The following is a 15,264-nucleotide window of genomic DNA, read 5'->3' as shown; positions in this document are numbered from 1 at the left end:
TTTATATTCACTGTACATGACTTGAATTGCATGGGCCCCGATGTTAAATGGCGAATTATGGTGGGTGAACCACGGGGAGTGTGTGCATCCGACCTGGAGGGGGCAGAGCGTCACATTTTTGCAAAGTGATTTTTCCTGCCACAGTTACAACATGTGTGGTCATTAGGCCGGTGACACACTGGATGCGTGGCGTAAGCGTCTCAGCTGCGTGGCGTGTCCGTTTTTATTTCGGCTCCCATGTTAACAGGTTAGAGCTTGCACACTGCCTGCGTGACACGCGCGTCTCAGGCGCGGCTCGAGCCGCGCGGAAAACGCGTGCATTCTAGAAATAGAACCGACGCCTATTTTTCACGCGACACGCAAGCGTCTTGGAAGCGTTTCCAAGCAAAATTGAATAGGAAAAGATGTTTATATGACATTTTGACACGAATACATATTAATAAATGTCATTTTGATGTTTGAAAGTGTCTAGGGTTTGACATAAATGCAAATATAAATGCAATTTAAAAAAATATTATTCATTTTCAAATACTGCACCTGTCAATACAGAACAAATTATTCTGTAGCCTATTTTGCCGTCAACACTGCCGACGTTGTCTTTGCTGCTATATATTTATGTTTAACACGAAGTATAGGCCTTCCACAACTCTCTCCCCATATGTCAAATATATCACCAATATCACGCCCTCAGATCACTTGGACGTGGTTGTACAAGAGGTAAAAACGATATAAATATTGTTAGTTTTCTCACACAATCCGCTCGTTTCGTGTCTTAGGCCATCAATGTGTACTTACGATGGGGAATTGTTTAATTTGGACTTCTCTGTGCATGCTCTTTGAGACAGTGACCATAGACCTGCATTATTATGACTGACAGACAAGAACGGTTTGACCTAAAAATATCAAAATTGAAACTACTGCGGAAAACAAAGACACCTACATCTTGGATGCCCTTGAGGTAAGCTAAAACATACCAAAATTTAATTTCAAAGTGAACTATCCCTTTAAGAATAAATTAAGACACGCACCTTAAAGGTGCCATAGAATGGATTATTTTATTATTTTATAATGTTTCCTGGGGTGCCCTTATAATGTTAGTATGTTTTTTAGATCAAAATTTGTTATAATTTAGAAATAAAAGGCATATTTCCTAGCCTGATTTCATCCATTGATTTGAACACTCTGTTTGAAGGGGCGTGTCTGCTGTGAGACTTCAGTGTTGTTGCCCACTGCTGTGATTGGCTGACATGCTTGCATATGAAATATCTGGCATTACATGTAGAGCTATCTGGAAAACTTTTACTATTACAGCTTTTATATGTTTTTACTATTACAGCTATCGGGATTAACGAATCATGAGAAGTTTTTTTTTAAGTATTTAGATCTATTCCCATCACATAAAAGGTTTCAGTGATGAGCACTGAGCAGATGACAGCCTGTTGATCGCGTGAATGAAGATCTTATCACTGCAACGCGATATACTGATGCATAAACAGTGTTGAACGACTTTGAAAGAAAGATTATCTGTCTGAATTTGAACAATTACACATCAGAAATTCACATAACCCACTGGTTCTCCAGAGGCTCGGATGAAGGAGCAAAAAAATATTTTTGTGTTCATTTGTACAACCAAACACTGAGCAACTGCCATGCTTCGTTCGCTCGTTTGCAAGCCATGATGTCTCTCGAGGAAAAAACAATATCGCGCTGGATCTAGATAACACAATGTAAATTATCGTTAATAAAATCCCTACTTGCCGCTTGCGGGAATATAACGTTAGTTGAAATTGCCCCCTTCGTCCGTTTGAGACGCCGAGAGAAGCCTGGCTGCTTGATATTGTTGTAACAGTCCGTGGTGAAATGGGCAGAGCAACTAAACAACTTCGAATTAAACTGTAGCGGTATCCGATTATAGATAGATAGATTATAGATAGATCTGCCATTTTCCCTATGATCCTCCTCCTGCTTGTTTCTTCACCTGCAGAACTTCTGATGATTCGGCTGTGCAGTTTCGCCTGGCACTGAGCATGGGCTGACATATGCAAATTTTTAGAGGCGTACATATTAATGATCCCATCGGTTTCGTCACAGTTGGTGTTATGTGGAGATTCGCCCGTTTTTCAGGGGTGTTTTTCAAAAACGAGATTTAAATAAGAAAGAGAAAACTATGGTGTTTGAGACTCACTGTATGTCATGTCCATGTACTGAACTCTTGTTATTTAACTATGCCAAGATAAATTCAATTTCACATTCTATGGCACCTTTAAGAAATCTCACTAAATAGTCAGCTGCCGGAAATGTCTTTGCTCCGTTGTTGTGGCTTTGTGATGTTGGGGGCAGGTGATGGGCAGATTTTTCCCAATCAGTTGAGTCTAAAATTAAACAGCAAGAAAACATATACCTGTCAAATCATGAAAAGGTTTGAAAACTCATTTTAAGTAAAAAAAAAAAAAAAAAAAGATTTACTTTTGTAAAATAATTTGACTGGACAAATTCAAAATGAGTGTTATGAAACACAGAAAATCTACCAAATAGCAACAAAGCTATGATTATTTTTTATGTTTGTGCCCATGATTCTCTCATACATGCATGTTATCTGTTAAATCTTACCATCACCAGGTTCTTACAGTCTTTAAACACCCAGCCTGCTACTCTTAGCTACTTGGTGCATCATAGAAATGCTCCTAGCAAACACAAATAGCAAAATCAATACATTTAAAGCATATCCAAACATCAACCAAAAGTAAATCTGATAAATACATTTTGCATACATATTTAATCTGAAAGAATTACTTACCAATTGTAAGAAAATTGGTCCACCAAATAAGGAATTAAAGTGACAATTTCACGTGCATTGTCGGTCCGCAGTTTGTGGAGTTGTTCTTCTGTTTTTCAGTTAACGTTATATGTCAGGTGTGCTGCCAAACGAGAGTAAAAGATAGTTTGAGGATAAATAGGCTTTTATGATATTTGCACGTCACAAATATTATCATAAAACAATATAACATTATAAAACACGTATTGTAAATAAGTTAAAACACTTACTCTGTGTTTTCACTGTTAAAGGCAAACTCCGTGTCTGCACTGCGTCACGAGTCAAAGAAGATGGAGGGCCTAACCCAGCTAACATGAGTCCAGCGGGCCAGTGGCGGACCACCGGTGGCAAAGTTGGCGGCCCACCGGCGGACGCCGCTGGCGGATCACTGGCGTTTTGCTCATCGTTATTCTAGCGGACCTCCAGCGGCCGCCGCCGCTTTCCCGACGGTGGTCCGCTATCGTGCCGCTGGTTTATAATAAGTGTTTTCTGGCGGACCACGGTCGGTCCACGGTTCATAATAATCAGTTACTCATGCTAACCAAAATTCCCTTACACTATAATGGATAAAAAAAAGTAATGTACACCAGTCTCATTAGCAGTTGCAAATTTGTTTTTATTAAATTCATTTTCAGTGAACAGATGAAATGGATACATTTGCATTACATTTATCAGATTATTTTATCCAATGTGACTATTAGTCAAGTACATTGTAGGATAATTTGTACCCTTATAAAAATTAACCATGGTTTTACCACAGCATTTGCAGTAAAACCATAGATGCTAACAAAATGAACCATGGTTTCACAACAAAAAGGTTTAAAAACATATGGTTATAGTCATGATTACCATAATTTTACTGCAATTATTACAGCAATTATATTGCTGTAATAATTGCAGTAAAATTATGGTAATCATGACTATAACCATATGTATATTACTACTTGAACCATGGTTTAAAAAAAAAAAACATGGTTGGTACAGTTGTACCATAGTAAAACCATATAGTGCTTTTCACAATACAAATTGTTTCACAGCAGCTTCACAAAAAAATGCATGTTCAAGGTTATACAAACGCAAAATATCCTTTAATCAGCCAGAGGCGACTGCTACTCACTGGAGAGCATCTTCTGACAACAAGGTAATGTCCATAAGATAATACAAATCATGAGTTTAAAGTCCTAATTGCTATCCTTCAACATTTTTAAAGGGTAAGTTTGCAGATTTTCAACCCGCTATTCTTGCAATGTTGGTAATATGTTCGAACAATGTTTCTCTGAGTTACGTGTACTGAGATATTCCTGTTTATTCGTCAGCAAAACTGTCATGCAAACCTTCCCCGGTTCCACAGAAAAGGCTTAAAATAGTCCCAGACTAAAATGCATGTTTGAACTGTCTTAACTGGAAGCAACTTGCACTCACATATCTTAAAATATTTCAGTGCCATTGTTTTGGTTCAAGATGCACACCAGTAATGTTTTTTTTTCCTTCTTTTTTTTTCTAAAGTACATTTTAAAAAGCTACTTAAATATCCTAATTTCACTAAGGCCTAATCCTGGCTTAATCTAAGCCCTGTGTGTGAAACCGGGCCAATGCAATATAAGGATAATATCTGGCAGTTTTGTGTCCATCTATAGTTGCCATCATCTGAAGTCTTTGTGAGTGTTGGTGTCATTAGAAGTCTTCACAAGTGAGGCTGGATCCACACTGGAGCTGCTGTAATCTCTAGTGAACTTGCTGAGCATCCTGAGATAGAAACAGGGAAGCAACAGGAGCAAGATTAGCATAGCTGCTGTTCATATTATTTCAGGCAAAAGATGATCATGTGCACTTTTTACTATTTCATCACATTAACTGTAGTGCAAGATTATGAGATGTGTAAATTGAATGCTTGGCTCCAGAGATGTGTCTTTAATCTAGATTTAAATTAGGATCATGTTTCTGGGCCCCAAACATTATCAGGAAGGTTATTCTAGAGTTATTCCCTTACATTCAATTGAATTAATAGGAAATCATCTGATTTTAATGAGAAAACATGACCTAACAAGTCAGCTTTTTTATATTTGAATACTATACATTCTCACAATGCAAACGTCCTAAACATTTCTGAGTATTATCAATGTTGAAAACAATTGTGCTGCTTAATATTTCTGTGAAAACCAGTGTTTTTTTAAAACAGTTTAATCCATTTTCTTTTTTTCTCTCTCCAGGATTAATTGTTAAATAGACAGAACATATATAAATGGTAGTTTACACTACTAAACTCAAAAGTTTGGGTTCAATACAATTTTTTTTATATTTTTTTTAAGAAATTCATATTTTATTCAGCAAGGATGCATTTAATTGACCAGAGAGAGTAAGGATTTCTGTTTCAAATAAATGCATTTTTTTCTTTCTATTCATCAAATAATCCTGAAAATGAAAAATATGAAGCAGCACAACTGATTTCAACACTGATAATAATCATTAATGTTTCATCAAATCATCATATTAGAATGAATTCTGAAGGATAATGTGATGCTTCTCCATAGAAAACAGTTATTTAAATGTTTTAATATTATCTCACAATATTATTGTTTTTACTGTATTGGTGAGCATAAGATACTTCTTTCAAAACAAATATATATTTTTACCAACAACATTAGAGTATGTTTGAAGTTTTAGTTTAGTTCCTTTATTGTCCACAAGTTTACATTTTTCTTTGGCTTGGTTTTACTTACTAGTCATCTGGTTGATAGCGCCTTAGAGATGATGATCAGCTCAACTCTGCTACGGTGCAGGACATCAGCATGGAAGGATCTAGGAAAACACAACAAACCATTTGTCACAGAGCCTACAATATTATTATACAATGACAGGTTTTATTAAAAGGAAAGAAGCTACAGCAGAGGTGAAATGCAGAAAAGAGAAAGAATATACAGAAAATGATTTCTTAATTAGTGTAGAGGCCAAAGTACAATTCATAGTAATGTGAATAAGAGTTAATGTTAAAAGGGTAAATAATTTAATTTAGAAGTTCATGTAATGGTTAAAATGTTAAATAATACTTAAAAGGTTAAAAACATACTAAAATTCATGTTCTTATAGGATTTAGTACATATGGTAAAATACTGTACTGCCTCTTTAAGAAGCGGCCAACTCCGGCTACATTACGTTGATTCTCATTATGTGATTCAGATGTTGAGAGCTGTGGAAGCGAACGGTTTTCTTACCTGCTAACTTCTAGCTACTTCTATTAAGAATATTTTATTTCATTAGCAACTAAAATAAGTGTATTAGTCAGCTCACATTCTTTTTTGTAAATCGGAAAAACTAGCCGACTTTCGGCTACTAGCCTTATCATGCGCTGTGCTCATGGCTGGTGAGTGCTAAGTGGATTGCTAACGGTCTCAACAAGTTCGTCGTTGCTGCTGCATGACTGTTGCAAGTGGAACCTGTAAAAAAAAAACATCTCTTCATGAGAGCCTTTGAGCACCGCATAGAAAGTAAGACTGAAAACAGCAAAGATCGGCTTTACTATCTAGAACAGCACACAAATGGGCAGCCTAATGACTTAGTGTGCAGCTGTTTTCATATGGATCCAGATCAGGGCTACCCTGAAGCCAAGAGACTGCTAAAGGAACGCTTTAGTGATAAATATAAGATATCCATGGCATATCTAGACAAGGCTTTAAACTGGCCTGCGATTAAAGCAGATGACACCAAGGCACTTGAAGCATACGCCCTCTTTTTGACAAACTGCAATAATGCAATGTCAGATCTGCAGTACTTAGAGATGGAAAATGCTGCTAACATGCGCACGATCATCTCAAAGCTCCCATACAGGCTGAGAGAGAGATTCAGGAGTGTCGCCATAGACATTCAGAAAAAGCAAGATCAGTGGACAAAGTTCAAAGACCTAGTGTCATTTGTCAACACACAGGCTGAAATGGCAGCACACCCTGTGTTTGGTGAAATCTCAGGACAAACAAAGCGTCAGACTGAAAGGTCAAGTGGAAAGAAAAATATCACAACACTAGCCACTGAAGTAAAAGAACAAAAAGCTGAGAAAGATGCTGCTGGTGCCGGAAACAAGAAAGCTCAGGAGAAGGGAACAAACATGGACAAAGCCTTCATGAAACCTTGTATCTTCTGTCTGGGAGATCATACCATGGAACAGTGCAAGAAACTCCAAAGAAAGTTGCACAAAGAAAAGCTTGAATTCCTTAAGAGCAAAGGACTTTGTTTGAGTTGTCTTATAGGAGGACACATGAGTAATGCCTGTGAAGAAAAGAAGAGCTGTCAGATACGTTCAGCGACACACCCTACGCTCTTACACATAAAGCAGAAATTTAAAGACTTACCAAAGGAAGAGGCTTCACAGGAGAAGCAAAAAGAGGAGTCTCCACAGAAAGAGCAAACCGTTGTCAGTGGATTCGTGGATGCAGGGGAAGCATGCTCTCAGACTGGGGTCGGGGGTACAGGTAGTGTCCTCGCCATCGTTCCTTTGAGAGTAAAGGCAAAGAAAGGCAACAAGGTGTTGACTTGTTATGCATTCATGGATCCAGAGAGTAACGCCTCCTTCTGCACTAACAAGCTGGCGAACGACCTTCACCTGCAAGGAAAAAATGTGAACATCCTACTCACTACTATGGGAGACCAAAAGACAGTCTCATGCAAAGCTGTATCAGACCTAGAAGTGAGTAGCCTAGAAGGTGATGACTTTATCGAGCTTACAGGTGTTTTGTAATGCATTGAGAAGGTGTGCCGAGGACAACAAGAACATGTTTGGTGCAGCAGTAGTGGATACAGTCTTAAATCATTTTTATCTAGATGATTGTTTGAGATCAGTTGCCACTGAACAAGAAGCAGTCAGACTACTCCAAGACTTGAAGGCCATCTGTCAAACAGGAGGTTTTAGACTGACAAAATGGACGACGAACAATCGAAATGTGTTGTTAAAAATTTGAGGACCGGGCAACAGAAGTCAAAGATCTCGATCTTGACCAGGATTCACTCGCCATCAAGAGAGCTTTGGGAGTACAGTGGTGTATCCGGTCAGATCAGTTCAAATTCCACGTGCACATAGAGCAGAAGCCTCTCACCAGGAGAGGAATCCTGTCTACGATGAGTTCAGTCTACGACCCACTGGGAATGTTGTTGCCAGTCATACTGCCTGCTAGAAACATCCTGCAAGAATTGTGTAGACTAAGAACAGGCTGGGATGACAATGTGCCAGAACATTTCGCACAACAATGGACAGAGTGCACTGAAGAACTTCAACAGTTCACTGACTTTAAGGTGGATCGGTGCTTTAAAACACCTGAGTTTGGGAAAACAGTGCAAGCTCGGCTGCATCACTTTTGTGACGCGTGCGAAACAGGCTATGGTACTGTTACTTACTTAGTCCAGAAGAACAGTAGCAACCAAATATGCTGCTCATTTGTCTTGGGAAAGTCAAGGGTTGCCCCTCTCAAACCACCAACTATCCCGCGGATGGAGCTGACGGCGGCTGCCTTAGCTGTGAAGGTGGATGTCATGCTGAAGAAAGAACTACAGTTGCCACTGTCAGATTCCAGGTTTTGGACGGACAGTACTGCCATACTCAAGTACTTAGCAAATGAGAACATCAGATTTAAGACATTTGTGGCGAACAGGATTGCCATAATTTTGCAAGCATTAAAAGTGCAGCAATGGAGATACGTCAACACTCAGTTGAATCCTGCTGATTGCGCCTCCAGGGGACAAAAGGTGAGTGTCTTCATGAAGAACGAAGTTTGGATTGCAGGGCCTGTCTTCCTCAGTAAACCTGAAAGGGAATGGCCAGACAAGCATGATCACCTAGAAGAGCTCACAGCTGAAGATCCTGAGGTCAAGAAAGGCATACTTGTCAATGCTACAACAGCAGAAGAAAGCACTGATGCAATGCAACAACTAATTCAAAACTATTCTTCATGGATACACCTCAAGAAGGCTGTGAAGGCTCACACGACTCAAGGGAACCCTGGTAAACCTGTCAAGGAAGAGAAAGGAGATGAATGGATTGTACAGTGATCAACAACGGGTGAACAGGGAGATGTTGAGCTACAAAAAGAGTCTCAAACAGACTTACCTGACTGTGGACAATCTGCGACAAGCTGAGACGGATATCATCAGCCATTGTCAGCAAAGTAGGTTTCAGGAAGAGATATCTGCTCTTCGGAGAAAGGACTCCATCAAGAAGAGTAGTCAAATCTTCAGACTGAATCCACAACTTGAAGAGGGAATCCTTCGTGTTGGAGGGAGGCTCAGTCGAGCATCCATGCCAGCCGAAGCCAAGCACCCGATGATCCTGACTAAGAACCATCGTGTGGCTGATCTGATTCCCCAGGATTCGCATGAGCGGCTGGGACACAGTGGACGTAATCATGTCTTGTCTCATGTACGTCAAAAGTACTGGATTATCGATGCTCCCTCGTCAATCAGAAGAATGCTGTCACGGTATACTATCTGTCGAAGACAGCATGGTGCATCAGGCACACAAATGATGGCGGACTTACCAAGAAACAGAGTTGTACCAGACGAGCCACCTTTCACCAGAACTGGAGTGGATCTATTTGGGCCATTCAACATTAAACGTGGAAGATCATCTGTAAAAAGATATGGGGTGATATTTACTTGCCTTGCGGTCCACATAGAAATGGCAACATCATTGGAAACAGACTCCTTTATTCAAGCTCTGCGTCGCTTCATTGCGAGAAGAGGTCAGGTGAAGGAGATGAGATCTGATAATGGGACCAACTTTGTTGGAGCTGATCATGAGCTCAGAAAGGAAATAAAGGAGTGGAATACTTCACAAATCGAGAACAGCTTGCTCCAACGTGACATCAGATGGTTATTCAATCCACCATCCGGATCCCACCATGGAGGGGTGTGGGAGAGAATCATCCGGTCCATCAGGAAAATCATGGGTGCTACACTGAGAGAACAAAACTTGGATGAGGAAGGTCTTCAGACGTTCTTCTGTGAATGTGAAGCCATTCTGAATAGTAGGCCTATTACCATGCCTTCCAATGATATTAATGATCTGGAAGCTCTTACCCCACAGCACTTACTCCTGCTCAAGACTAACCCCAACTTACCACCAGGACTCTTCCATAAGGATATTAATGCGCATAAAAGATGAAGGGAAGTCCAGTATAGACTTTATGTAGCCCCGCCCCTTTACTGCTGCTTCTGTGTGGATTAGAGAATCAAAGTGTGTGTGCGTTGTGCTCACGTTTCATTGATTACGGCCAAGCATGCGCCCTTAAAATAGCATATGAATAACATGCGCAACGCGCCACTGACTTTAAACTATTTTTTTCCGGTCAGTGGCGGAATTGTTTTCTAAACCTGCAAAATAGCATGAGGGAACGTTTGCGCCGGAACACGCCTCCTCTTTGCGCTGAACCGCCCCGGGGAGCACAAGTTCATTCCCTAATTTACCGACGTGCATCTGTGGAGGGAAAAGTCCGCTGTGTGTGGGTGCAAAATAGGAATGAAACATGCGTCGGTGTACAAAGTCAATTGCGCTGGGTGCAAGATAGGGCCCATTGTGTTGTGTTCAAAACCCTATAACACTTGTGGTGTTCCCGGTCAAAAATGACCGGCCTACAAAAAATAGCTTATAAATCACTTGTTATGCTATATTATCACCAAATTTTGGATTCAATCTTTTGTCAACTTGTTCTCTTGCAGTTAGGACTGGTTTTATATTTCTATTTGCATCTGATTAATCGTAGGCCTCATTTATCTGAGAGTAGGCATTTATGAATAATTTTGGAAATATTAAGTAAAATATGAACATGTGCATTATGTTCATGTACACATATGTGCATGTGTGCTTGCAAACATCGAGCCCTTGGACCTGTGCATGTGTCAATACATGCATACACACACTACCCAAATGCATACAGACGCTACCCAAACACACACACACACACACACACACACATTAAAACAGAAACTATTTTGAGTATTACACACATTCTTTTTCACAGAAAGAAACTTGATCCTACCCTGACCTGCATCTAATATTAATTCATCCATCTGACATTCATACACACACAAAACAAATCAAACTTCCTTGTGAAACATTAAAGTAGAATAGTTTGATATAACAGTGCAAATGTTTTCATATTTTATTTAATATTTCCAAAATTATTCATAAATGCCTTCTCTCAGATAAATGAGGCCTACGATTAATTAGATGCAAATAGAAATATAAAACCAGTCCTAATTGCAAGAGAACAAGTTGACAAAAGATTGAATCCAAAATTGGGTGATAATATAGCATAACAAGTGATTTATAAGCTATTTCTTTGTAGGCCATTTTTGACCAGGAACACCACAAGTGTAGTAAAAAAGAACAAAAATTGTCAAATATTTGAGAAGCAGTTATACCCTTTGTGAACAAAAAGTCACTAAGTTTCAGTCTAATGTGATAACATTAACTAGTATTTTTGGGAAAAATAACATCTTCTCCAGACATGAAAATGGATGAAGTTATTTAAAGAGCTTCCTCACTTCACCTGTGTCTCCCACTTCTCTGGCAGCAGCTTTCTTCAGAAATGTTGAAGTCGTGGAGCTTCCCTCTGTTGTAGAGGGATTATTTTGTTGCTGCTGAAATCACAGAACAATTTTTATCAATATTTGTTAACCATTGAGCTAGGTTCAGCTAATTTTAGCACTCCATGTAACTTAACTTAAGTGACGTCACCGATTAACAGTACGTTTATGTTAAATAAATTAGCTCACTTCCAAGCAAAATCTTTACAAAACTATAAAAACCTCTCATCTATACATAAGATGTGATTAAAGGCCCAAACTTTAATAAACAAAAGCAAGCTATAAAGTTAGCCTAACCTTAACGTTACCTCTTCTGAAAACGGTTGAGATGCTAACGGACTTTTTCGAAGACACTAAACCATTTCTATAAAGTAAATATTCAACAGAAGCGTGTCAATTACAAGTAAGAGCAGTGTCAAGAACAGTTGTGTGTATTATTTGTGTGATTGTAGAGGCTAAACTCACCTGAAAGCAGTGAAAACAACAGCGAGAGACGGAGTTTTGCTGACAGTTGCAGTAGTAAACTTACTTTCGGTGTTTTCCCTGTTAAAGGAACACTCCACCGTTTTTTGAAATAGGGCTTATTCATATTCTTTCATACATTTAGATAGGTGGGTAAATGCATTTTTGTCTCAGTGCATGCATTGTTTTAGTTTGACAGGGTCGGCGCTAGCTTAGCTTAGCACAATGAATGGAATCCTTTGTTGCCAGCTAGCATGTCCTGAGTAAAAGTGATCCAAAAAAAAAAAAAACCACGTAATTACTTCTTGTGGCCTGTGTATTCACAACGAGTACAAATAGCGATGCAGATTAACACTAGGCGATTTCTTAGGCAGATATTGACTTGGGACTATATTATGGGGAAGCACAGGCGAAGCACGGCTACTTAGGCGAAGCACTGCTACTTGGGCGCAGACATATCACGCAACACATGAAATCCCACGACTTCTGTCAACATACCGGTGTGCAAGGAGTCAAAACACAGAAGAACACCACGCGTGATCTGCACCGAGTGTCTTCGCTTTTGGATTGTTTTTTTTGATAAGTTACAGCTACAGTTACAGCAAACATGGTAATTACCTGCGTAGCAAAAGGTTGTGAGAACAAGCAAAGGACATACACGAATGTAATGTTTCACAGAATTCCATCGAATGTGGAACTGAGAAATAAATGGGTAGCTGCTCTGGAGATCTGTACTTCAACGCCTCTTTATAAAATCAAACAGTATCGTGTTTGCAAAGAGCATTTTGCACCGGAGGACTAAGTTACTTTGAAAAAATGGCATATGGGCCCAGAAAGACGGTACTATGTCTGAAACATACGGCTGTCCCCATCCCATCTATTTTCAAAGCACAGGCAGAACAAAGTGCACATGTAAGTTGTCTTTTATTACTCTTCCTTATGTTAATCTGTGTCTTTATTCGGTTGTAAGATAGATGCTGAGAAGCTGTATATAGACTACGGTTCAAATAACGTTAGCCTCCTCTAGTATAACCTCATGTTGAATTCAACCTGTTTAGCATGAACAACCAAACTAAAATAAAAATCGCTGTTATCGTTACCTGTAAAATGAAATGACTGAGGGCTAAGTTAGCTATATTTCTCTCACCGAGTTAGGCTCAGGAGTTTTAGTATAACTACTATGAGGAGAAGGCTACAAGCAGTTTACTATACATGTGTCATGTTTAAAATAATCACTTACTCTGTGGACAGCTGTCCATTTGGTCCATTCGGCGTGGGGCATTTTTTCCAGTTCACTTTATCACACCAGAAAAAAAAATCGAGTACTGCCGGATGGATCAGCACCGTGAAATCCTTGGTAGGTGTGACACAACTGCGGGCACGCTCATCTTGATCTGACACGTTGAGCCTGGTTATCGATGGTAGTAACTTGTCCCACTCGCCAGACACTATTTCAGTCGGCATATTCCCCCACATTCACACCACCAGTTCGTGTTGGCTCTCATCCTCACGTCCTCGGGCTGTTGAGCGATCGCAACCTCCGCCTGTCGTTCTATTTCCACTCATTTTCTGTAAACTCTTGTATATAGGTATGGTTCTGGCTCACACAAAATCATCCATGTTCATCGCCATTCATGTACTGTAGGGAAAATAGCCAGGCAGCTACTATTCACACCGGTATGTTGACGGAAGTCGTGGGATTTCATGTGTTGCGTGATATGTCTGCGCCCAAGTAGCTGTGCTTCGCCTAAGTAGCCGTGCTTCGCCTGTGCTTCCCCATAATATAGTCCCAAGTCAATATCTGCCTAAGAAATCACATAGTGTTAATCTGCATCGCTATTTGTACTCGTTGTGAATACGCAGGCCACAAGAAGTAATTACGTGGTTTTTTTTAGTTTTTTTTTATCACTTTTACTCAGGACATGCTAGCTGGCAACAAAGGATTCCATTCATTGTGCTAAGCTAAGCTAGCGCCGACCCTGTCAAACTAAAACAATGCATGCACTGAGACAAAAATGCATTTACCCACCTATCTAAATGTATGAAAGAATGTGAATAAGCCCTATTTCAAAAAACGGTGGAGTGTTCCTTTAACGTTACAAGCAAATCTCCTCGTCGTCAGCTCCATATTGAGTCAAAGAAGTCGCCTTTGAAAAAAGTTTAGGCTCGTTTAAGCTCGCAGAGCATTTAAATATCGCTATAAATCAATATGTTATAAAATACATATTGTAAATTAGTTAAAACACTTACTTTCGTCGTTTCCCTGTTAAAATGCAACCATCCTGGTCTGCTCCACATCTCGCGTCATGGAAAATGCCCCTCTGAGAGCAGTTTTAGCCGTGCACAGCATATACATATTGTTATAAAACAATATGATGTTATAAAATGCATGTATAAATGCGATAAAACACTTAACTGATGCGTTTTCCCTCCTCGTATGCTTTGCATCGCGAGTCAAAGAAAATGGCGTCTTTGAAAAAAGTTTCAGCTCATCTGGTCGCGCCCAGCGCATAAATGTCCCGGATGTAACTAATTACACTCTCTCGGTGTTATTAATTTAACTCCACATATTTTCACCACCCAGAGGGTGCAGTTTACACTATCAGTGTTAATCCCTTGAAATTCAACACCAGAAAATTAACTCTTTACTCTAAAAGTGCTTAACACCAGGATTTCAACACTGGAGATTTTACTGTGTGGAATGCTTTGTGCGTCTATGTGTGATTGTGTGTGTGTCTGTTGCATCCCGTGGTACGCATACCACGTGAAGGGTTGGGGGTTTGATTTGAAAATGGCACTCAGCAAAGACAAAGGTAATTCTGTGGGCAACTTCACTTAACAGCCTGAGGCATCGTAGAATTTTGCTGAGAGAAGCAGATAGTCCTAGACAACTGAATGGAGGCCATCTTTGTAATTTTGCCTTTGGTTCACAAAGAACAAACGTTTGACACAGTATGGAGTTGTTCTCGTGCAGCATGGGGATAGTTCGATAACAACAGGGGCCTGTTCGTTGATTTCATCAAGTCGTCGTAAAACATTAACCAGTGGCCTGCTTGTAGACACTTGTGGCACCAAGCCAGTCAATTAGGGCTTCCTGAATTTGGACATGTATGTGTTCATATTCAGTCAGCATGAGAAGAACAATCATGATTCGCTACTTCAGAACATCTGACCGGACAGACTGTCAGTGTCGTTACATTTTGCATAGATTTTATATTTCAAACAAACGCCAATGCAATCCTTCTGTGTCCGGAGGCATAGAGCAATTAGTATGAGCATCAAAGATTAGTTTCATCTACTTTTTCTTTCCTAAATTAATCAATGTTTTTGGACTAATCTGTTCATTTAATCAATGGTTCAATTGCTCACTCATAAAGACAGTCACTTGTCGCCACCTTCTGGCTTAATGATGCAAGTTG

General features: G+C 39.7%; 1 long non-coding RNA gene across 1 annotated transcript; it reads right to left on the bottom strand.

The window, feature by feature from the left end:
- Positions 1-3,906: 3,906 nt before the first annotated feature.
- Positions 3,907-11,536, bottom strand: LOC311085722. The gene is made up of 3 exons (XR_014606917.1): positions 11,347-11,536; positions 5,536-5,614; positions 3,907-4,561 (listed from the first exon to the last, which is right to left on the bottom strand). It is a non-coding gene; the product is annotated as an uncharacterized lncRNA (long non-coding RNA).
- Positions 11,537-15,264: the final 3,728 nt, after the last annotated feature.

This window comes from Abramis brama (genome assembly GCF_963993115.1).
Source record: "Abramis brama genome assembly, chromosome: 6".
In the NCBI taxonomy this organism is placed as follows: Eukaryota; Metazoa; Chordata; class Actinopteri; order Cypriniformes; family Leuciscidae; genus Abramis; species Abramis brama.
Note: the sequence above shows the minus strand (reverse complement) of the source record. Positions and strands in the feature narration are given on the sequence as shown.